The sequence below is a fragment of the Lynx rufus genome, unplaced genomic scaffold, assembly GCF_022079265.1.
Source record: "Lynx rufus isolate CCGP_SWC_20201006 ecotype Redwood Valley unplaced genomic scaffold, mLynRuf1.p SCAF_1, whole genome shotgun sequence".
NCBI lineage: Eukaryota > Metazoa > Chordata > Mammalia > Carnivora > Felidae > Lynx > Lynx rufus.
Genome location: NW_025814823.1, coordinates 82135128 through 82160446, shown reverse-complemented (window position 1 = coordinate 82160446; position 25319 = coordinate 82135128). Strand labels below are relative to the sequence as shown.

Below are 25319 nucleotides of genomic sequence, written 5' to 3'. Positions count from 1 at the left end.
CAAGGGTACGAACTTCCAGTGAGAAAGCGAAGTTCTGGGGCCCTAAGGTGCAGAGAGACAGCCACAGACACGACCCTGCGTTACACATTGGAAGACTGGTTCTCACCACGAGACAGAACTGGTAACTACGTGACATGATGTGTGGTAACTAACCTCACTGTGACCACTCCCGGCACATGCCTCTGTCGAACCATCACCACGTGCACTTTCCCCTCATTCAGTGGCCGTGTGTCCACTGTGTCTCAGTACAGCATGGGGGAGAGGGCAGCCATGGGAGATGGTGACAAAGGCAAACCTCTGAAAGGAGCTAGGAGCCCCTATTGCCAAGGTCTGGAGAAGACAGGTCTACACCAGCGAGCTGGCACCAGAGGGTCAGGGCCGGACCACCAGTACGTGGGGGCCCCACAAGGCAGCACCGATAAGACCCGGGATGTGGCCCAGCAGGTGAGTGCACGCATGTGTGCAGGTGTGTGTGCCTACGGGCCTCCCCGCCCTGCTCCCACAGGGAAGAAGCGGGAGGGAGGGCAATGAGCCGGGACCGGGCCCCCTTCCCTGTGGCCCTGGGTGGGGCAGGAGGAGAGGGAGGCTGAGTGTGTGCGCGGACAGGACTGGGCCCAGGAAACAAAATGACCAAACACGACAATTTCGGGGTCAGAATAAAGTGTCACCAAGGCATCCTCCGCTCCGTCCAGCAAGGGTCCAGGGAGCGGGAGCAGGAGGGGGCAGGGGGGCTCAGGAGGAAAGCCCAGCTCCCTGGGCGTGAGCGGCGGACTTGGCAATGGTCACCTTGTAAAACTGTTGTGAATCCTGAGAGGAAACACAAAACTCAGTGTGTGCGCCAGTCAGGGCACCAGTTCATGCCGGAGGCAGGATGGGACACGCGTGTTGTAACTTCCGGGGGAAATTCACTGCAATCACGCAGCAGGCCATAAAGGACCACTAACCCACTGGACCAGGACCCTGTGACCAGAAGGAGTGACCTTCTGGAAGGATCCTACCTGGAAAATAAAACTTCTGGAGTCTGAGTGGCCGGGAGGGGGGTCACCGTGGGAGCCTTCCTGAGGAAGGGGTGAGCCCTCGAAACCCCTATTCAGCCGGTTCTGAGAACAGGAGGGGCCACGGTCCCACTGCAGACACACAGGGCAGAGCCACTCGGGGGACCCCGGGCGCTGGCTTCCTCATGTCCTGTCTATGTCAACAGACTTGGGTCCAGCCCTGCTCCCCGCCCCCCCCCCCCCAGCTGAGCTCTGGACAAATCTCTTGGGGGCATCAGCCTGTGCATCATCTCAAGGGCCAAGCCAGCCTCTAAGTCAGAAAGATTCACGTGGGAAACAGGCATTCAGGTGGAAAGCAGTGAACAGTGTCAAGGAACAACTTTATACTGTCACTTGCTGCCTTTCTCCACTGAGGCTGCTGGGAGCGAGCACCGCAGACGCTGATGTCTCACGGCCCCGGAGCCTGCAAATCCAGGATCAAGGTGCCTACACGGTTCCGGTGAGGTCCGCTTTCTGGGGCCATCCCGCTGTGTGCTCACATGGGGGCAGACAAGGGAGTGCTCCGGGGTCTCCATCACGTGGACACTGGGGTCACTGGGGGGCTCTACCCTCGCCCTACACATCTCCAGACACCATCTCCTTGGGGGTTTGGATTTCCGCATGTGGACTTGGGGAACACGACGTTGAGAACACATCAGCGCCTACAGACATTTTGTTCCGATGACAATGAAACTACCTGAAACTCCTTCAGAAGTACTGTCACATGTGTCACCGGGGCACATGTGGAGGGCAGGGAGGCTGGGAGACTCAGGCTCCCCGTGAGGAGAAGAAGGGGAGCAGAGAGAACTGGACCATCGCTGGGGCTCTGCAGAAGCAGCCCACGGGCCCTCGCCACGTTACCCCAAACAGCAGTGGGCTCCTCTGTAAATGTGGGGTCCACATGTAAATGGGGTCCCCACCCCAGCTGTCACCACAGTGTGCACAGAAGAGCCAGCAAACTCAAGCCCGAGGTGACCGAGAAAGCACCACAGAGAGCAGGATGAGGGACATCCTTGTCCTCGTCCTCAGAACCCACGGATGAGTTACCCTGAGTGGACAAGGGGACTTTGGAGGTGAGACCGGCTGAGGATTTTAGACCGGGAGACTGTCCTGGGTCACTGGGGGGGGGGGCTGGACGTATCCCAGGGTCCCCACGGCAGGGAAGGGACATGCCACAGCCCCAGAGGGTGGGGCGATGTGGCGCCACCTCCAAGGAACGCAGACAAGGCCCAAAAGTGGCCTCTCACGGGGCCTCAGGAGGAACCAGCCCTGCCCCCACCTTGGTCTGGGACTCCTGGTCTCCGGAGCTGGAGAATGATACGTGTGTGCCCTCTAAGGCTCTGTGGTCATCTGTTACGGCGGCAAGAGGAAAGTAATGGGGCCACGTGCGCCAGCCCAGAAGCCCTTGCTGCAGAGAGGAAGCCACCCAGTGTGAGGTCTTGGGGCCCCCACAAAAGGCCGACAGCAGACGTGGGGCCCCAGACTGGCGAGCACGCACAGGCCTCCTACAAACCCCGAGGGTCAGGGGGAAGCCCCTTCCTCGTGCCCACAAATGCGTCTGCTGCCCCGATTGCCCCACGGGCTGAACATTCAACCTTCACCTGGCAGCGTGGAGACCCTCGTGATTATTCAGAAAACCCCGTAGTCTGCCTGTCTGTTCCTGACATCTGAAGTTTGATTTTACAGCCTTGACGGGGAGTGTCGTGAATAACCAGGTGGCCGCAGTGTGACGTCGTCCTGCACGGCGAGGTGTGTGCCGACACTGCATGTTCACTTGTTGGCTGCTGACGCCCCACCTGCCCGCGTCCGCGCCTGGAGAACGTTTCCGCTCTCACCGTGAGGAAACAGAACCAAGGGGGTGAACCGACCGAAATGAGGAGAATGTGTTTAACAGCTGTGAGTTGAGGAAGCAGCGGCCGGTTTCCTTCTTCTGTCTCCTTCCGTTGTTCCGTGAGCCGCCCCGGGAGTTCTGGCAGCCTCTGGCTGCCGGGCCGCATACCCACCCCGTGGGAGCCACCGGCTGTCCTCAGGGAGGACCAGCCCCTGGGACGAGGCCCCGGGCAAGGCAGAGCCAAGCAGGAACGCAGGCACAGGATAGGGCGCAGAGCCGCCCCCCTCCCTGAGCGGGAGACCCGGCCACCAGTGCTGGCTGCTTCTGCACCTCGAGGGCACGAGAAGGGACAGCACAGGCATGAGCCATTTCTGCCTCATGGGTAGGAAGTAAAACGGCAGCAGTGGCCTGGAGACAATCAGCCCAGCGTGTGCCTCTAAAGCAGGGGCTGTGCCGGGCCTCACCCGGGGGCCTCCCGGGACCCACCTGGGCCCAGGCCTCACAGCACCAGCGCCACTCACTGCTTGGATTTGCCAATTTGGGTTCCTTGGTAATCATGCCTCCCGGGAAGTAGGAAAAATAAATCAATATACTCTGGCATCTGGACTCTGCTCCTACAAATACTTTCTAAGAAACCAAATGAAACCAGAGAAAAAATACCGTTGGCCTTAAGGGGACCTGGCTTCACTCCCTCTGGGTCACGACGCAACATATGGACTCAATTCTGGCAACTGCGCTGGTTTTATTCTCCAAAGTGTCTGGGGACGTCCTGGATATATAGATGTAAGAGGCCCACCGAGTCGGGATGTGTGTGCATAGCCACACGCCAGCAGGGAGGACTCTGGGCCTGCAGGGTGACAGTCACATTCGGTGAGCACTGGTTTTGGTGATGGTGACGCCTCCCGGAGACTCTGTCCAGCAGTGCAGCACAGGGCTTGAGTTCCGGGGTCAGTTGGTGGGTTCAGCCTGCCCCTGACTAGGTGGTGACCTTGAGAAGTGACTCAGTTTCCCCATCCATAAAACAGGGGTCACACACTGCCTACGTCACTGGTAGCGCATCAATGGTTAGAATGGTGCCTGACAAGCAGCAAACGCTCGACGATTATTAGCCAGTACACTCGGAGAGTCAGACTGTAAAATCCAGGAAGGACCCCAGAAAGAGCCCATCCCACTAACTCTGTGTCCCCGTGTCTCAGCCCCTGTTTGTGACTCCCCCCACCCTGGCCAGTGGGACCGCGACAGACTCGAGGTTTGCTGTTCTCACATATTTATCCCCTTATCCGATTCGTAAGGGAGCCCTTACCACGTGTCACAGGCCACGTGCCGGGGACACAACACTGACAACACACAAGACCCTCATCTCTGTGGCGCTTTGCTTCCAAGGAAGGCCAGACTGCCTATGTGCTCCCAACAGGGTTCCCCGTCCCCACCTCTCCTTCCACCTCGGGCAGCTTTAATGTGGGGCCCCCAGCATCTGTCCTGAGAGGCCCAGGTCCTGGCCACATCCCCATTCTGAGGCCCTGAGCCAGGCGCTGGCCTGGGTCCCCACGCAGGTGACAGCGGGAAGCTGTGACAGCACAGGACCGCTTTCCTCCCCACACAGCAAACCAGCAAATACAAGCCCCTGCTGTCTGCAGATAGCGTGAACAGCATGCCCACCCTTCAAGGACCACACAGAGCACAGGAGAGGCCGCCAGCCCCTTCTCCCAAAGCGCAGCCCACCCTCCAAGAATGAGACTCTGGGCCAGTCACCCCGAGGGGCACTCCCAGGCTCAGCCCACGGAGAGCAGTCATTTGGGGGAATTACCCTCCGTTTGGCCCCGAGGACGCCCGAGACAGCAGGAAAATGAGGCAGAACACAGAGGATACACAGTAAGGGCGGGCCCACGTTTTTCCTTTGGTTTCAAGGTTTAAGTACTTTATTGAGGTATAATCGATACACAGAGATCCGCACCCATTCACTGCGGTGAGTCTGGACTTGGCAAACACCGTGAGGCGCCCCTCTACCAAGGTCACAGATGCACACTTGCCTCCGGGAGCCTCCTGGGCCTTGTGTGTGCCGGGAAAAGTTCCCAGGGACAGAGGCCTCCAGGCACACAGAACGACGTGCTTGAGTCAGGCAGTGCTGTAGAGTGGACCTCTAGAACATTCCATACGCCTGTTGATCGTGCCCTCCCCTCCCGGCAGCCCCTGTCACCACCCGCTTCCCCGACGGTGACTGTTGGGTGCAGCTCCCAGCCGGGCTGGGTGGCCACTGGTCCTTCTCTGTCTTGTCCCAGCAAGAGGTCCTCCAGGTTCATCAGGGTGGCCTTGAGTGGCAGGACTTCCTTCTGTTCTGGGGCTGGACACCTTGGTGAGGCATGGAGCGCCAAGCACCCTCGTGAGAACGCGACTGGTGTGGGTGCCTGGACGTCTGCGGGATGGGGGAAGGGCCGCCTCTTCATGGAGCAGTGGCCTGGCCACCTTCCCACCTCTGGGAGGTGTTAGCGGGGGCTGCGTGGGGCGGCCCCCCGAGATCTGGCAACAAGGCCTGGCCAGCTGTGCACTTTGAGGTTTGAGGCCTGGGAAATGTGTGCAGGATGGTGGGGGGGTGGCCCCTCCTTCGGGGCCCTCACCTTCCCCCTGGGCGGGGAGACAAATGCGGGAAAGTTCAGGATGGACGCAAACTTAAGTGGGGCCCTTGCTTATGCCAAACAGGGCACCGTTCAGAGCTGGAGAGTGTCAGGGGAGAGCACCTGAAGCCTCTGGCCCAGCTCACCCAGCCCTGCTGGGCCCTGGGGACACCGGGTCGGATGCATGGGGCTGACACGGGGGCAGGGATCACATCAGTCCCCCGTGGCTGGACCAGGGCAGGGCATCCAGGGGCCACGGCAGGTGAGACCTGATTTTGAACTTTGTTCATGGCTCTGCAGAGGCAGAACCCTGTGGTCAGAGCTCCCCGCCCCCTGCACACGGTGGTCATATTCTCTGAAGGAGACAGACCCGTGGCCAGAACGCCTGTAACTTCCAGGGTCCGAAGGCAACCGTCCACCATGTTCCTACAGGAAATCAGAGCTGAAATGTACCTTCCGGCTCACCAGAAATGTTCCAAAAGGGGCTTGCAGCGAAGCCCGGGTGCTGTCCGCTCTCGCCAAGACGTGTGCATGGGGCGTCAGCCCAGGGTAGCCCAGGTCACCCGGACCCCCGAAGTACCAGCTGGTCTTGGTGAAAACAGCGTCTATTCCCCAAACAGGCACGTAGCTGTCGTCCCACACCCAGTGCCCGTTCTGGTCTCTGGCCGGTGGATCTGACATTTATCGGAAGGGAAACTGCTAACAATAGAGCTGCTGATGGGACGATAACGCGGCCTCTGGGGAGCCGTAGCACCGCGCCGCCCCAGCTCTGACGCAGGCAACTGTTTATGTTCTCACTTTGTGTGACTTCCGCCCAAAACAGTAAACACTAGAACACGCCAATTTATAATTAGGAAGTTGGTTTATTACTTAGTTTAGAAAATTAATAGTAATGAACTTAAATTTGATTTAATCTTACCTTTTTAGATTCTTGCCCTCAGATGTGCCCCACACAATCTACAAAATACCTAAAACGGTCAGAGGGAGTCACAGTGGTTCAGGCCCTGCAGAGTGGGGGGCTGTCCTGCGCCCCAAGGACCTGGAGCCGGCATGCTGGGCACTTGAGCATTTTAGACAAAGTGGGGACCCCCTCCTTGTTCCCTTACAGGGACATGGTCAGCAGGGTTCCTGCGTCATTGTGGACGTCCCCAGAAGACAACCAGGGGGCTGGGCATGTGTATGCAGCAGCTGCCACCACAGGCAGGGGCGCGGGCCGCCAGGGCAGGGGAGAGGCGGGCCTGGTGTGGGCTTACTCCACCCCTCCAGCTGACGCTCCACAGGGAGGACAGGAAGGCAACGGCAGCCCAGCTCTCACCGCGGGGTCGGTCAGTCACCTTCTGCCTTCCTTCCCTTGGTGCTGAACGTTTAAACATGCATGATTTAACTGTAGAAATGCCATTTACTCAAGCCTTAACTTAGAGTCAGTATTTTCCAGGGCTCAACGGCAAGGTCAAATTGAGTTAACCACCTGGACAGCTCTTTACGCGTTTCCATCTGGACCTGCAAATCTGTGGCAAATAATTTATTTTTAGCCAGTCAAGGTCAGAGCCAGCTACAGTCCTCCCACTTCAGACCTGATTCTACGAACTGTCGAGAGCCTCCCAATGTGGCATCTGCGCGTGCGCTAGTCGGCGGTGCATGAGTAGGGCTGAGGGTTATTATTATTATTTTTAGGTGATCGTAGCTTCCCGTGCAGTTGTAAGAAATAATCCAGAGAGATCCCACATGCTCTTCGCTCCTGATGGTTACAACGTGCAAAACCAGGTAGAAGTCACAGCGCAGATGCCAACACAGATACGGTCAACAGACAACGTCCCATCCCCGCGCGGACTCGGAGTCCCTTGACACACACACCCGCCTCCTTCCCACTCCGCTCTGAACCCCTGGCAGCCACTGCTTTGTTCCCCACTTCCATAACTGTGTTCTAGAAACGCAGTCGCGCAGACAGGCGTGGTCGCAGATGCTGCCTGTTTACAGGTGGAAGGTCTGAGCCACTTTTCCAACCAGAATGGGCTCCCTTTGTACCTGTGTCGCATTTGGTCATTCTCTCCACATTTTGAGCTTTTTCATCCTGTTGGTTATGGTGATGTGTGATTAGGGATCACAGCTCAGATGACGGTTAGCATCTTTTAGCAGTTAAGTATTTAATTAAGATACGTTTTTTAGATGTAACACTCCTGCACGCTTAACAGGTAGTGTAAATAGCACGTTTATATCCACTGGCGAAGTTCACTTGAGTCACTTTGCTGTGGCATCCGCCTCACCGGGACGGCGTGAGCCGGAACCGTGTGTCTGAGGCAAGTCTGTCCGTGATGCTGGGGACGGGCTCTCCTCACTCAGCCTGATTCTCTGGAGATCCTTTGTGTTGCCGCAGCTAATGCTCACAGACCACGTCTGTGCGGACAGACCACAGTTTTTCCTAACTGTTCACCCATCGAAGGACATCAGGGTTCTTTCCAGTTTGGGGCTATTACAAATAAAACTAACATCAACATTCACGTGCATGAATCTGTGTAAATGTTTTCCTCTCTGGGGATAAAGTCCCAGGAGCGCACAGCTGCGTGGTTTAACAGACACCGGCAAGGCTTTCCAGAGGGGCTGTTCCTTGCTGTGGCCCCACCAGCTGTGAAGGGGCGACTCTGCCTCGCCGTATCCTCCCCCGCGTGTGAGGTTGTCACTTATGATTTCAGCCATTCTGGAAGGTGCTACTGGTGTCTCGTGGTTCTATTCACACTTCTGTACAGGCTGATGGCGTTGAGCATCCTTCCGCTTGGGGCCTGACGCCTGTCTCCCCCACCCCAGTATCTGCTCAGGCCTGCTGCCCCTGTCCTAGCTGCATTCATAGCTGTGTGTGGCAAGCTTGGAGACCCGCTAGTCCTTTACCAGCTCTGTGATCTGCAAAGACTTTCTCACAGCCTGCAGTTAGTCTGTCCGCCCTCTGAACAGCGTCCTTTGCAGAGCATAAGTTTCTAATTTTGACAAAGTCTAATTTACCAATTTCTCTTTTTATGGATCATGTTTTTGGCGTCAAGTCTGAGAACTCTTTGTGTACTCCTAGACCCCAAATATTGTCTACTACGTTTCTTCTAACAGTATTATAGTTGCACACTTTGTTTAAAACTATAACCCATTTTGGGACGCCTGGGTGGCTCAGTCGGTTGAGCGTCCAGCTTCGGCTCAGATCATGATCTCACAATTCATGAGTTCGAGCCCCGCGTTGGGCTCTGTGCTGACAGCCCGGAGCCTGGAGCCTGCTTCAGATTCTGTGTCTCCCTCTCTCTGGCCCTTCCCCATTCATGCTCTGTCTGTTTCCCTCTCTCTCTCTCTCTCTCTCTCTCTCTCTCTCTCAAAAATAAATAAACATCCAAAAAAATTTTTTAAATCCGTAACACATTTTGAGTTAACTTTACGTAAGAGGTATGAAATTCAGATCAGTCTTTGTTTTTGCCCCGGGTCCCCAATTGCTCTGATAGCCAAATGTGTTACAAAGGCAATCTTGCCTCCATTGATTGATTTCCCATCTTTGCCAAAAGCGCGCTGGTCTCATTTGTGCAGGTCCGAGTTCCTCCTGCTCTGGCACCTGCTCCTGCACCAGCACCACACTGTCCCAGCACACGAAGCAAATCATGTCTTGACAGCAAGTGCACTGGTTCCTCCTTTTCTTTCCTCCTCGAGATTGTTGTAAGAATTTTAGCTCCTCCGACTTTCCATACAAATTTTAGGATCACGTCGCCTACGTCCACAAAACAACCTTTCTGGGATTTTGCTAGGAATGCATTAATCACTGTAGCGAGAACAGACGTGCTAGGCTCAGCCTCGGACTTGTGAACACAGCACGGCTCTCCCTTCACCGAGGTCTCTGAGTCCCCACATCCGCATCTTCAGGGGCTGGCACACAGCCCTGCGCAGATTTTGTTACCTGCCCAGAAGGGTTTTGTTTTTTCACTTTGAGAGAGAGAGGGAGAGAAAGTGCATGCGCAGGGGAGAGTGGCAGAGGGAGAGACAGAATCCCAAGCAGAGCCTCATGACCATGGGATCACGTGACCTGAGCCAAATTCCAGTCACTTAACCAACTTAGTCACCCAGGTGCCCCCTAGTGTCCCTTTTGAGTAATTACAAGTGGTGTCGCATTTTTTTTCCTTTTGGTGTCCATATGTCCGTTGACTGTGAATGTTCATCTTCTATCCTGCAGCCTTGCTACACTCACTCATCTAATTCTAGGAGAATTTCTGTAGAGTCCTCGGGATTTTATAATTAGGTAATCACTGTAAACAGGGACTGTTGGTTCCTCCCCAATCTCCACGCTGCGTACTTCCTTTTCCTGACCTGCACCACAGGTTAAGAGCCATGAGCAGACACGACACTGTGTCCGGACCACATGGCCACTGCGGTTCTTGCCTTTTAACGTGACGCTGGCTGTCGGCGTCTCTGTAGATATTTATTAACAAGTTAAGGAAGTTCCCCTGTATTCCTGTTTTTCTGAACGGGTGTTGAATTTTGTCAAATACTTCCATATTGATTGAAATGATGGTCTGAGCTTTCTTCTTTGGCCCATTATGGTGGATTCTACTGATAAATCTTGAAATACTGAACCAGCCCTTCGCACCTGCAACAAACTCACCCCGGTCATACTGAACAATTCTTTATATCATTGCTGACCTCTACTTGCGAATATTTTGTTACGGACTTTTGTGTCCACATTCACCAGCAATACTGGTCTGCAGATTCCTTTTCTGTCTTTGTCGGGTTTGGCATCAATGTAATCCTAGCCTCATAAGACAAACCAGGAAGTGCCTCCATTTTATCTTCTGGAAGAGACAGCGTAGAATTGATGTTGGTTCTTTAAATGTGTGTTAGAATTCTTGAGTGAAACCACTCAGGTCTGGAGGTCTGTGGAGAGCTTAAAAAAATTTTTTTTTAATGTTTATTTATTTTTGACAGAGAGACGGAGCATGAATGGGGGAGGGGCAGAGAGAGAGGGAGACACAGAATCCAAAGCAGGCTCCAGGCTCCGAGCTGTCAGCACAGAGCCCGACGTGGGGCCCGAGCCCATGAACCGTGAGATCATGACCTGAGCTGAAGTCGGACACTCAACCGACTGAGCCACCCAGGCGCCCCTAAAACTACTAACTCAATGTCCCGAATCGCCGTTGGGTGCTTCACGTGGTCTGTTTTTCTTTGTCTTCAATTTTCAGAAGTTTGACCACAAGATGTCCTGGTATGGTTCAGCAGGATTTTTCTAACTGGGGTTCTATCAACTTCTCAAATATTTGGGTTTGTGTTTTTTGCCAAATTTGGGTAGTTCTGAGTCTTGTCTCCTTGTGCAGCCCCAGCGGGGTCAGGTCAGCTGTGAGAGTCCACGTGCCCCTGAGGCTCATTTTTCTTCCAGTCTATTGTCTCCCTGTTCAGATGGGCCAAATTCCACTGCTTTATCCTCAAGTTTGCAGGTTCTTGGGGTGTTGGGCCCACTGATTCAGGGTTTGACTTCAGTTATCGTATTTTTCTTTTTTTAATGTTTTATTTATTTTTGAGAGAGAGAAAGAGAGAGAGAGAGTGCAAGCGGGGAGGGGCAAAGAGAGAGGGAGACACAGGATCTGAAACAGGCTCCAGGCTCCAAGCTGTCAGCACAGAGCCCGACGTGGGGCTCAATCTCAGGACCGTGAGATCGTGAGCTGAGCCAAAGCCGGATGCTTAACCGACTGAGACCCCAGGTGCCCCCAGTTACCATATTCTTTCATTTCCAATTCCCATTTTCTTCATCGTTGCTGAGAACCTCTGTGTTTGCTTTTGGAAATCGCACCTGTGATAACTCCATGCAGCATCGTTGTGACAGCCTCGCTCACTTCTGTCACTCAGTGCTGGCACCTACTGTCCTTTCTTAGTCAGGTCGAGATTCTCCTGGGTCCTGACAGGACGATTCCTTTTTTATGGAAACATGGACATTTCTGTATTACATTAGGAGGTTCCGGATCTCACAGAAACCTTCTGCGTCAGCTGGCTTCCTCGGGCGCACAGACAGCGAGGGAAGGACACCACTTCTTCACTGTAGGCGTGTGTCCAAGTCCAGACCCTGCACGTGACACTCGAGGACTCTGCTGACATCTGAGGGGGACAACGGTCCTTGTCAGTCCTGGGAGGGGTGGACCCCTGCCCCGACCCCTGCTAGGCCCCCCGCTAGGCCTCCTGCTAGCCAACCCCCCCCCCCGCTAGGCCCCCTGGCTGGGAGGCTGTGGGGTGCCGTGTTCTGCTCCCCACGTATCTCCACCGTCACCGTGGTGGGGTGACTGCATTGCCCTTTGGTGGCAGTGATGCCCAGACTCTGAGAGGCCTCCTCCGACGTCACCCCAGCAGGGAGTGGGGATGAGCTCCCAGCATGGCTTTCTTGTGGGTGTGGGGGCCTCGGGCAGCCGTGGGGTGGGAGGCCGGGCTCCCCAAGTCTCTGAGAACAGGCTGTGGTTTCAGCTCTTTTTTGTTTGTTTATGCCCTTTGGTGTTTCTAGGCTGCTGGTTTCTCCAGCGCCTGGTCTGGAATATTCCAGGCTAAAGGAAGCCCAGGCACCCAGCCCTGTGCCCCAGACCCCAACATCCTGGTCACCACCTCCTTCTCTTCATCTTGCAGGGTTTTCTCACACATTGGGCCCAGGGTTCCCCGCTTTACTTAGAGGGAAGATCGGGGAAAATCTTCCCAGAACTGGTCTTTCCTAGGCTCAAGTCAGGTCAGGGCACCGGCATCTCCTCTGTGGCTCTGCCGGTCGGAGCTGCTGCCCACACACCTTGCTGTGGCCGAATCCATTCAGAAAGAGTCCCCGAGGCAGCCCAGGGTGGGACGTGCACCTGAGAGGACAGCCAGCAAACGTCAGCAGCACTGGGGACACGGAGCTCTGGCCTCCCCCGTGTGGCCCGTTCTCGCCGAACTCAATTTGCGCAGCACGTGGCCACAGGCCTCTGAGTCAGGCAGCACTCGGGTCACAAGACACCTCGCTGGCAATGACACTCACGGGGCCATGGCTGCATCTTTTTGTACTTTGAAATTTTGGTTACTGTAGTTTTTACCCAGAAGGGAAGAAAACTGACCTTTGGGGGTACCTATTGGAAGGTCTTGGCGAGTTTTAGTTAGAACAATTAGGCTATGTAACAGAATGATGTCTTAAAATTTTTGACATTTCAAGTGAAAAACTGACAATAAAAAGGTGACTGAATTCTAGCGTGAGTTGTCAAAAGCTCTAGAATTTCAACAAGTACACACAGAAAAGGGTTTAAAGTTTCAAGGAGAAATCCCCTTGAGACAGGAGACCCCAGAAGACACGGGGCTCACCCATCGACGGGCTCAGGGTTTCCTGGGAAACAGCCCAAACTTTCCCACGTGTGGCCACAGGGAAGCCACTGTGGTGCCCGAGAGCCACGCTGCGTGGATGCTCCCCACTGCAGCACGGCCTTGAAAGCTAAGTGGCTGTCAGTGCCAACCCAGCCGCGCAGTTTGGGCATGCCCCACGAGCGTCCACCACTTGGTGACACCAGACTCTTACAGCCAGTATTGCTCCTTCCGTCAGCTGCTCTCCGGCCGTCTCCACGATCACCCACTCTTCCTGCTCACAAGGTGACAACTGTGCCCCGGGTTGGGACATGGTGCCCACGGCAGCCCCGTGGTCCGTCGTGGCCAACCCGTCACCACGGCTTTGAACAGATCTCACGGAAAAGGTCCCAAAGATGGTGAAGCAGCCTCACTTCCTTCTGTGATAAGCCCTCTACAGAGAAGTGGTTTACAGGAAAGCAGAATACAAAGTGCAGGGTTCACACACGTGCTGCTCCAGTCCCGTGCCTGATGTGGCGCATGCGTGACCGTCCCCGAATGCCACCGTGACATAGTCAGCTAAAGGCCCTGGTTTACATTCGAGGTCATGCTACCGAGTTCTGACAAATATGTGGTGTCGCACATCCACCCTGACAGTATCCCACAGAAGTCACTGCTGTAAATCTCACTAAAACGTGGCAAGCGCGTTTTAGAAGCAAAATAGCCATGGGTGTTCTCCTTGATGCTACTGGGGGACCCATCACCATACATTCGTTCGCACCCATGGAATGCACGGCACCAGGAAGGGCCGTGACATAAGCCGTGGATGTCGAGTAACAGGGACGTGTAGGCTCACAGATTATGACAAACGTCCCACCTGCTGGGGGACGTGATGACGGGGGAGGCTGGGGGGGGGGCAGAGGCAAAGAAGAACTCGGTACTTTCTGCACAATTTTTCTGTGAACCTGAAACTGCTCTAAAGATCAAATTTGTTCATTAAAAAGCAAACAGCAAGCAATGGGTTGCACCCCTCTCAGGAGAAGCAGGACTGAGTGTAAGATAAATCCTGACGCCTGAGAATTTTAAAGACAGGTGTCGACCTGCAAACAGGGAGTGATGAAGCCAGTCGCTATATGACAAGTGGGCATCCTGAGTGCACCTCACGGTCTCTGGTGCAGAGAAGCGAAGTCTGACCAGACACCTCAGGCAGGGATCGCTCCTGTGCTCACAGCACCCTCGGGGGCAGTGCAGGTGGCCAGCCATGCTAGCTCATGTGTCTCCTTCGTGAACGTTGTCTGAGCTGTGGCGGTGGACTCTGTTCGCGGGGTGCCCTCGTCAGCACCCCCAGTGGGAGCTCCTCCGTGTCCAGGCAGCCACTCCAGGGATGGTCCCGGAGACCCCGGGATGTGCCCCCAGCTCTCGGGCTCCGATCTTGCTCCCCCACGATGGCCACGCCCCCTCCGCACTAGTTTGTAAAGGGCCCCCTGTGCATCCCTGCACTTGGCGGCTCCTGGCACATAGCTGGTGCTTCCTAAATATTGGCTGTCACCAGCGTCCCTTCACCCTTCACCTCTACCTGCTGTGGAGCCCACGTTTTCAGGAGGCCTCATCTGGCCTCTCAGATGGCGATCTGCAAACAACGATACCACTGTCTTTTGGATGGTAGCTGCTACAGGAAACAGAGCCTTGAAAATAACTCCAACAGACCAACGTGCAAAGATTTGAATGAAGACTATTCACTAAGGTTTAAAAAAAAAAAGTTGAAATAATCGGCATGCCTGACATAGGACCGCTGACTTGAAGAGTTAGTGGAACGCGTCCAGGGACGGGCCATTCGGAGGGAAGCGATGGCAGTAAGCGCTGAGCAAGCCCTCGGCCTCTGTGGGGTCGCAGGCCACGTGTGGGCTGTGCTCCGGACGCTCGCCACCTCTTTGTGCAGTGGCGCTCAGCTTAGGAAACAGCTGTGGTGTCTCTGACCTCCGATGATGTTCTCACTGTCACCCGTCACACCCCGTGGGTGCAGGTGCACGCTGGCCCGGGCACAGGAAGCGCAGCCCACCGGCGCACGCCCTCCCTTCACCTGCAGGCCCAGCAGCTGCCAGGGCAGCAGGCACGCCGGGGCCCGGGGAGGGGGCTCTTGCATCAGCTGTTTGCTTCGCTGTCGGTGTCGGTGCCAGCTGGGCGTCCGCCTTGCTCTACCCCAGCTGGCACCCCCAGGTCCTGCTTCTGTGCACAGCTCAGCCTCGTGGTCACGAGCCCGCAGCCACGGGCCCTCACCCCTCCCCCGCCTCCCTCCCAGGTCGAGGGTCTCCCCCCGGGGCCTCAGCACTGCCACAGCCCGTGCCGGGCAGGGCACCAGGCGCCCTCCAGACCCTGCACAGGAACTGATTGTGAGTGTGAGCTAAGCAGCATCCAACCCACCTTCCCGGGGCCACTTCTCATCGAGTGACCTCCAGGTACCCCCGAGGACGCCGCAACGCTGACCCCGGCTCCATGCAGAGCAGTTCACCCGTGGCTGCGTCCTCAGGGGCCAGATCCATGCCCGTTCAGTCCCACGTGGGGGTCTGGGGCTCCATCCAGCGGGGGCGGGTGGGGGGGGCTGGCTGCACTGACGTGTCCTGGGGCCAGCACAGCAGACGGGTCTCCGAGTCTCACACCTGTGCTCGGGGACGGGGGTGGGGGGCACACGGAGGCACTGAGGCGGGCGAGGCCTCCCTAGAGCCTTCTGAGGGGGGCCGATCGTGGGGTCCAGGCCGCGCTGGCCGTGTGCTAATGCCTCATCACTCAGAAGGGACACTGTTTCCACAGAAGAAAGAGTATGAAGCAGGAAGCTTCCTCTATCCGGTCGTGATATTCCTGCTCTAACCTTTAAGTGTCCGAGCAGCCCCACATCTTGAATGCGTGTGTGGGGCACTCACTGACCAAACTGCCCCTGACACCCAAGGCCGACGTGGGCCGTGGATGTGGACGGAACATGCCCCCCGAGACCTGCCCAGGTGGGCCGCAGCGTCAGCAGCACTCTGGGGTGACTCCATCCGCCCTCTCCCTCTCCCCTCCCTGCTCCTCACCAGGTGGAGTCCGGGGGAGGGAGGAGGGCTTTCTGTGCCACTGCCTCCCACCTCCGGAGGGATCTGCTCCCAGAGCCTGGCCCTTAGTGGCTGGCATAGCCCCAGGGTCTCCTAGACCCTGCTCTGGAAGGCGGGCCCCGCTCGGTTCCTCACCCCCCATGGCGTCCCACCAGTGCGTCTCTCAGAGGCTGTGGAAACTTCCAGAAGGTGCACTCAGGCTCTCTCGGCCTAGCCCTGTGGCCCTTCCGGGACCTACCCTGCAGGCTGGGTTGGTGAGGGCACTCGGCTCCAACCCACTCCCCGATTCCACCGGATGCCTGCCCGTCACACTTGGAGGTGAGGGACCCGGGGCTAGAAGCTAAGGGGTGCGGAGGGGGCCACGGACCCGTACCCAGAACGCACAGAGCTTCTCCGGCTAACACTGAAGACACAGACACGAGCACATGGGAGGCTGCAGCCTCACACACACACGGCCACACACGCCCGGACTGGGTTCAACTGCCGCCCCCACAGTGGATCTACCACGAAACCCGGACACACGTCTCCACACGCATGCCGGGCAGTACGTGTTCCTGACAGGACACCTGCTGTATAACAATGTCCTAGAAACGCTGGACGATGCCACTCGACAAGGAAGAAATCAGAAGAATGAAAAACTCAAAGAAGAAATAGAGCCATAATTACTTGCTGACTTGTTTATGTAACTATGTAATTAGAATGAATTTTGGATTTCATATGGAAAAATAAAGCTATCAAGAATGGCCAGGTAAACCCTGAACGCAGCAGTGAAATGACAGGACCGTATAAAATGTTAAAACATGCCCCAGAGCCCCAGTAATTAAAGTGAGTGGTGCCAGAAACTGAAAGACAAACAGACTGATGATGCAGAACAGAAATCTCAGACACTGACTCAAACACGGAATAAAATTTGACAGATTTTCATGGTGGTGTCTCCAGTACATGCCGTGAAGATAGAAAACCAATAAAAGGCGTCAGGACCACAGAAAAACGAAGGTGGACCCATACTTGAAACCATGCAACAAAATAAACCCAAATGGGTTAAAGGTTTAAGCGTGAGTAAAAGTACCAGGGGTAAAAATTGGGTGAATTCCTTTAAAACCTTAGAATAACAAGGCCTTTTGAACAGTAACTCAACATCCAAAATCCGTAAGATACTGAAACTCAACTACATTTTATTTTTATTATTATTTTATTTTATTTCTTTTTTTTTATTTTTGAGACAGAGAGAGACAGAGCATGAATGGGGGAGGGGCAGAGAGAGAGGGAGACACAGAATTGGAAGCAGGCTCCAGGCTCTGAGCCATCAGCCCAGAGCCCGACGCCGGGCTCGAACTCACGGACCATGAGATCGTGACCTGAGCTGAAGTTGGACGCTTAACCGACTGAGCCACCCAGGCGCCCCTATTATTATTATTTTAAATGTTTACTATTAATTTTAGAGAGAGAGAGAGAGAGAGAGAGACAGAGCATGAGCGGGGGAGGGGCAGAGAGAGAGGGAGACACAGAATCTGAAGCAGGATCCAGGCTCCGAGCTGTCAGCACAGATCCCGAAGTGGGGCTCAAACCCAGGAACTGTGAGATCATGACCTGAGCCGAAGTCCGACGCTGAACCGACTGAGCCCCCCAGGGGCCCCCCGACTACATTTTAAAACTGGTAAAAAAGGAAGTCAGGCCAACGGTAACCTGAGAAAAAAGTTCTTCCAATTCCAATCACAAGGGCCAATCTCTCTCACTTGTAAAGAGCTCCTAGAAACCATTAAAAGATTAGCAGCCCAATAAGAAAATGGGCAAAGGGAAGAGGAAACAACCCTGAAACAAACGAGGGGGGTTAAAGGTCTCTTGTAAGCCACGTACGGGTCACACCACACGCTGAGCGGGGACAGATGCTGAGATGGGACCACAGCCGCTCCCCGGAGCCTCTGCAGACAGCGCTGTCATGACAGCACTGGGCACGAGGAGCCCACAGGCAGCCGCGATTCTAGCAAAGCCGTCAGAAGCGTCTGCTGCTTGCTCAGCCTCCGGGGATCTGGAACGCGCCAGCACACGTACAAAGTGGCACTAACTGCAGCAGAGTTTGCAACCGTGACAAAGAGGGACGAGCCCCAGCATCCGCCAACAGAGACTGAGGGCTCACTCCTCATTGATGCGCAACTTCCAGAACACGGTGAGCGGGAAAAGCATGCACAGTGGCACGTGTGGCCCGCTGCGTCTTATCCTGGCCAGCAGGAGCTGTGTTTGCTGAGACCAGCAGGCGCGGGGCCCCGTAGGGGAGAGCACCCATGGGTGTGGCCTTGCAGGTGCACCGGGTCCGAGAGCGAACTCTCAGGGGATAGCTTTTACCTCATTTTGATTTTGAGCCACGAAGACAGATACTATTATTCACAAACCCAAAAAAGAAAGAAAGAAAAAAGGAAAGCAAGGAGGGTGGGAAAAGGAGAGGGCCCAGGCTGTTCCTCGGAGAAAAGACGAGACAAGCGGGGGCTTCAGGAAAGCTTGCACCTGGTGTGAGCACTGAACAGGGAGTCCTGGAGGTCTGTGAGCAGCAGGAAAGTAAGGTCATCAAAGCCACGGAGACACACCCCAGACACACACACACAGACACATACAGATACACTCACACACACAGATGCACTCACACACACCCCAGACACACACACAGACACACACACAGATGCACTCACACATTCACCACAGACACATACAGACACACCCCAGACACACACACACAGACATATACAGACACACTCACACATACACAGACGCACTCACACACAGATGCACTCACACATACCCCCCCACACACACCCAGACACACACACAGACACATACAGACACACACACAGACATGCATACTCACACACAGACGTATTCACACACACCCCAGACACACTAACACACACTCATATACACACACACACAGACACATACAGACACACTCACACATACACAGACGTACTCACACACAGATGCACTCACACATACCTCCCCCACACACAGACACACACACAGACACATACAGACACACACACAGACATGCACACTTACACACAGACGTATTCACACACACCCCCACACACACTCGTATACACACACACTCACAGACACACACACAGATGCACTCACACAGACATACACACACACACACACACACACACACACAGACGCACTCACACACACCCCAGACACACACACACACACACACACACACACACACACAGACGCACTCACACAGACACATGCAGACATGTTTCACTCTCCCAGGAAGCAGGGACCCCAACGACCACAGCCTTAAGGGCCCTGACAGGCAGTGAGTGGCCAGTGGGACCGATGGCCGCCTCTCCCTCAAGGACAAATCAGGATTCACTTTCTCACACTGGCCGGGACCCTGGGGACAGTGTCAGTGTTGGAGGCCAAGCATCTGGTAACCCGGAATGCAGGTCAGAGGAGGCAGGATGGCCCAGGAGACAGACCCCGGGGGGGCGGGCGGCATGGCCACCACCCTGTGGGGGAGCCTGTCCAAAATGTACCAGGTTAGAAGGAAGCACAGTGAAGGGAAGTGTGTGTACACAAACAAGAGGAGATATGAGTACGTGTACACACGTGCTTACACACACACACACACACACACACACACACACACACACAGGCATAAGCCAAAAACTGAAGAGGAGAAAGGCGATTCTGGGGGAAGGTGGGACAGGAGGAGCAGGTAGGGACAGACCCTAGACGGCTCTGGATGTACGTCACTGGGCTCGGAAATGCACGGTTACCTTACACGGTTACAAAGCAGAGTGGAAGTGTGAGCGGCGATCACTACAAATGAAAGAGGGGATTTACTTACCTGCTTACTGGCACCACCCCGCGGAAATGACTCCCAGGGACTTCAGGACCTGGTGATTCGACTATACGTCCCTCGTGGGGCACACCCCAGCCCACAGCCGAAAATCAAGCCCCCCTCCCCCCTCAGCCATTGTGATCCGAGTCCGGGACGGAGTGGCTTCTGCCGTTCACACCGGCTGCTGCTGTCACTGGAAAGTGGGACTGGGGCATGGGGTCAGGAAGACAGAGATCTGGGCCCCACGTGGTCCCGAAGTTGAACTGAGAGCATCAGAAGGAATCAGTGTGTTCCAGCTATGAGAGGGGAGAGGCTCTGGTCCATGCCAGCCGTGGATGTGCTGTGGCACATGTGTGCACGGGGATCCCACCCTCCGCACTGCCTCCTGTGGCTGAGAGGCCAGCCCTGCCCTTTCTAGACCCTCCTCCCCTGAGGCCACGCGGCAGGCAGTATGTGTGTGTTGTCCACGCAGCTCATTAGCTTCTGCGGCTAAGAACTCGGGCGCACGAGCATGTGCGTGTGGCACACTTGAAGTGCAAAGGAGTGGCATGGCCAAGCGGCGGTGGGCAGCCCTGTGCCAGGCGCTTGACACCACTCCTCTCTGCGAGGACACGCCCAGGATGCGGCAGCAGGCCCGGCGGACCCGGGGGGCTCCCAAGGCCCCAACAGGGACGATTTGACCAATACGAACGGCTGAACGTACATAGAATATCAAAGTTTCTTAGTTCTGTTAAAAACACGACACAGGCCCCAAACGGAGCAGGCGCTGGCCCGTCACCAAACAGACTTAATCACAGCTCTGACTCCCCAGCCACGGAGTGTCCTGAGCAGCACCAGCCAGTCGGTGGCCTGTCGGCCGGACCCCTAAGTGATGACCCCGCAAGGGCCCCCCGCTTTTCTTCCAGAGTAAAGTTCCTCGTCCTCCTGCTCATAAGCGAGGTCCTCGCCTTCTACACCTGGAGCCCCTTTCCTCTGTGGATGGGCCGCTGCCCGGGCACGCAGCCAGCCAGCAAAGCTGACGAGGTCTTTTAACCATACTTGGTTCAATTTTACTTTTTAAGGGTTTAAGGCGGTATTTTTACACCCTCCCCACTTCCCCCGGGGAGATGCCAGCAAGAAATGTACCATCCTACAAACCGGTAAACACGAGGGAAAGGACCGTGTGTGTGCAGGGGGTGCCAGCTAACAAGGGCGAAAGGAGCAAGCAGACCAGGACACAGGAAGTCTGAAGAATCAGTGAATCCAAGCAACGCTCACGGCGACCGCCTCCAACCCCAGGACGGATGAGCAGACATCACATACCTCTAGGAAGGGCCACTGCGACTCGTCTTTAATGAAAGTGCCCTCCAGGAGGTGGTTCAGGTTCTCAGGAGCTACAGTTTCGAAGAAAAATCTGGGACAGACATGTCAGTGCTGCTCTGAGGTGCCACAGTGTGGTGCAAGGGTATGGGGGTAGGCTGGGGTGTGGGAGGGCCACGGCCTCCAGGGCCAACACCGGGCAGAGCCACCAGGCCTGACCCTCAGCTCCAGGGGACGCCAGTCTGGCCGCGCCAGGACCCCTGTCCCCACTTCCCATGGCTTTGTGCACACTCGGGCCTTTCTCCGAGGGCCACCGGCAAAGTGCCAGGAACGTTCTCCCAGGAGACATTTCCCTTCCAAACCGCAGGGTGAGCTCGGCCTGGCAGAAGGGCCACAGACCCAGGGAGACCAGGCAGGATGGTTCCTGCAGAAGCAGCCTGTGTGGGGGACACGTCCAGGAACAGGGGTCAGCGCAGGACAGGGCTGGGTCCTGATGCCTGCCTGCGTCCAACCTCACGTCCTGACTCAGGAAACCCTCTTCTCACAGAGATAACACAGCCTCTTGACACAGAAAGACAGAGGAAAACAGATTACCAACGGGTGATAAAAAAACACAGCTGCAAATCTCTGATCAAAAGTGCACATGCTCTGTTTACAAAGTCGTCCTTGTGGTGCGATGTTTTGTAGCCGGGCTTCACGTAGGGCACAAGACATGGTGACTGTGTCGTCTGAGCGACCAGACAGCATCACCAAACTCCTAACACGTGACCTCGCTTTTCCCCAAACACTCACTGGCATAAATAATGACTGTCGGGAACAGCTTTGTTCATGAACCTTGGTTACAGTTTTTGATTGATTCCTTAGGTTAAACCCCTGCAGGTGGAACCTGCTGATTGAAACCAAACCATGTGAAGACTTTTATCCACGCCTCGATTTGTTTTCAGTATAGCCTCCAGGGGTGGCGCCGGCCAGCTTCTCCGATTTTGTCCGCGAGGACACAGACTGAAGGTTCCTTCCCACCTATCCTGGGACGGCTGCTCAGGGCCTTCTCTGCCTGCCCCAAGGGGCTCTGTCCGTCCCCCCCCCCCCCGCCCCCCGCGGGCTGCCTGCTGCCCATACACACAACATCCTGCAGCCACTTCTTCCGGGCCTCTTGTCCACGTGGGTCAGGCGCTTCAGGACACATTCTCGCGGCCTCCACGCGGCCTAGCACTACTGGCCGCTTGACCTGGCCCGTCCGCGGACCGCCCACCCTGCGGGCCGGTGCGGTAATTCCCAAATACCGCCAGGCCTCGCACACTGAAGATGAAAACAGTGGCACGGGACATGGGGAAGGAAATAGTCCCTGTCCTCACGCTGCCGTGTCTCGGAGGCAGGGGAACCTGCCCTGCCGGGGACAACACAGTCGTGCTCGGTCGGGGAGGCCCCACACCCCCGACACTGAGCGGCCGTGTCACAGAGCAGCGCTTTGTGGAACAGGTAGAACTTTTGTGGGTCTGGACAGGTGGGCAGGACGGACAGATGGGCAGGACTTTAGTCCGGACATGGGCAAGGCAACAGGGAGAAAGACCTCCTCCCTGACGGCCCTCGTCTGCGCTGGTTACGGCCCACAGACACACTTCCTCCAGAGCACTTTGGCCCCTGGATCACCGTAATCGTACAGCACACTCCATCAAGCACAGAGGGAAATAGGAAAGCCACCAACTGTCTGCGGAAACACAACAAAATCACTCCTGTGCTGACGGACAGCAGGAGAGCGGCTGCTGGGGGTGGGCAGTGTGCGTGGGGAGGGGGCCTCTGCGGGAACACGGTGTGAGCTCCGGGAGACAAACCACAGGACAGCGCCTGTGAGACCGCACACAACGCCACCCGCGGTCACTAGTGGCCATTCTGCTCTCTGCAGAGCTGAGGCCCAGTGGCCACACCAGAAATCCTGGAGCTTCCTTCCTTCCCAGTACATTTTCCCCGCAGCTGGGCCCCCGCCTCCCACGGGCCGCCCGTGCCACCCGCACAAGCCGGCGTCCTAAATGCACTAAGGCATCAGGTGAGCCGCGTGAAAGCATCGATATCCGAAGGGTTTTGCAACACATCAGCAACGCCACGATTCAACCTCATGTTGCAGGCGGTAACAGTCCACTTCACGCCCACGTCAGCGACTGCACTTAGTTGTCTCTGCCCGGTACCTGTTCAGGTGTGGTATCATTAAAGACGCTACTAACCGATCAGGAGAGACAGAACTTTTTGAAAAGTAAACGCCGTGGCAACAACATTCCCAAACCGGGACAGCTCGCCCCTGCCAGTGGACCGGTCTCCCCGACGCGGCACCGCGGCGGCGACACGGAACCACTGGCCGTGACAAGTGCGTGCTCCTGCGCTTCAGACAAGGGCATTCAAACCAACACACAAACTCACGAACCCTTCACAGCCACGTGTTTCCCTGCCTGACACACTGCTTGCTTGGTGCGGCCGTGAACAGTCCGGGCCAGTGCGCGACAGCCACGGTCCAGCCTCCAAGTCCACTCTGGAGCCTCAGCCCAGGACATGTGGTTACATTAGGAAGCGGTCAGCCTGTCACCCATACGCCCCGCTTCCTCCCCGCCCTTAGTCTCGGTCCCCAGCAGGGTCCCCAGAGCTGGGGGCACAACCACCACAGGAGTCTGAGCCGTCACGGAGGCTCACTGCAGCCCCACTGAGCACGGAGAGCTAGATAACCTTCCAGCCGCGAAAGTCAGTGTTCATGTCTGCGCCCGTAACTGTGCTCTTGCTCCAGGAGGGAGCCACTTCCACCCCAAGTGCCCTTCCAGGGGTGGACACACCTGCTGATAGCCAGCACCATCCCAAGTTCCCAGAGCCCGGGGCCATGCCATCTCGGGGAGACCGCCCTGGGGGTTCTGGCTGCGGCCTGTCACTTGCCAACAGTCACCAACAAGGCAAGTGACAAAAATCAAGTTTCGAAACCTACTAAACAGAGATGCTGGCAAGGCCACCACCCGAGGATGCAACTACCCACCAGCCAGGTTCAAATGGCCAACGGTGTTCACACACGCAAGTGTCCGTCACTGGGGCCGTGGTTCAGGCCCACCGGGTCTGGGGTGTTTATGAGACCCTCCACCCCCACCCCGTCTGAAGGGAAATGCTCACGAGCTGCTCGCCTAGGGACGCCCGTGACACAGCTCCAGGGGGAGGCCAGGGATGCCTCCACTCAGAGGGCCATTTGTGGCGGAGCCCAGCTAGGGCAAGGCCGAGAAAGCTCCAGATGAAGAGCAAGGAGGAGTGTTCCCCGCATTCCTAGAGGCCTGCCTGGCTCTGGTCCAGCCCCAGGTGGACACTCGCCATCCCTGTCATGTTGTCCCTTGGTGGTGGGTGCAGGGCTCACCCTGTCCGGTGAAAACTACTTCGGAGCGGGACAGGAAGGATCGGCAATGACTCCGTGCAGGTGAAACTCAGAGTGGGGACAGCCTCTCCCTCCCGTTAAGACCCTGGCCAGGGGAGCGAGGGAGGGCCCCGGGCCTGGATGGGGGTCAGGCTGGGCGCTGAGGACAGTGGGGTCTCACCCCTTGGGTCCTGCTCAGCTGTCCTCCGGGTACTGGCCACGGATTGCTGACCGGCAGGAGCTCGACCCACTGATTCAAACCACGGATCACGTGTTTTTGAGAACTGAAGCAAAGCCTGGTGACGGTCTCCTTCAGGCGCAGGTGTTTCACTGCAGACCCGAATGAACTATTCCCCTCTCACCGGAGCCGACCTTGTCTTAAACCGCTCATCTGAAGAACCGCCAGGTGGCCCGGTGAGGACCATCCTGGGAGACTGCCTGCCAGCCGTGGGCAGGTGACAATAGGCGACAGCAGGCGACAGTGATCCAAAAGAAATCAACCTGCTCCCAGGACCACAGTAGCTACGAGGAGGACGTGCGAGTCCGATCACCAGCCCGAGCTTCTGGACAGAAATAAGGCGCGATCCCCACCTGTGGGTGTGTCTGACCCCCCGGGTTGGTCTTGAACAAGCCCGATGACGTCAGGGACATCGATCTGATGGTCACCTTCTTCCTCCTCAGCCTCATCGGATCGTCTCAGGGAGGAGCGATGGTCACGTGCAGCCCTCTGGCATGGGACACATCTCCAGCAGTCAAACATAAGTCTGCAGTGCGGAAACAGATTTTAACACAAAAATGAGGTCACCCTGCCCAAAGACATTGGCGTTGTGTCTGCGAATAAAGCCCAAATAACCAGACGCAGCCTTCCGCGGCGCTTATTCAGAAATGGCCAGAGTGCGCCCATGAGGACACTCGTTCTCCAACTGCCTTCCATCGTGTCAAGGCTCAGTTAGCAA

General features: G+C 56.2%; 1 protein-coding gene across 1 annotated transcript in view; it reads right to left on the bottom strand.

The window, feature by feature from the left end:
• Positions 1-25085, bottom strand: part of MCF2L (MCF.2 cell line derived transforming sequence like) — a 128538-nt gene extending 103453 nt beyond the window's left edge. Inside the window, exon 1 of the mRNA XM_047081840.1 lies at positions 24955-25085. The gene's annotated coding sequence lies outside the window, so the exon portion shown is untranslated. The remainder of the gene's footprint in view (positions 1-24954) is intronic.
• Between the last annotated feature and the right edge of the window lie 234 nt (positions 25086-25319).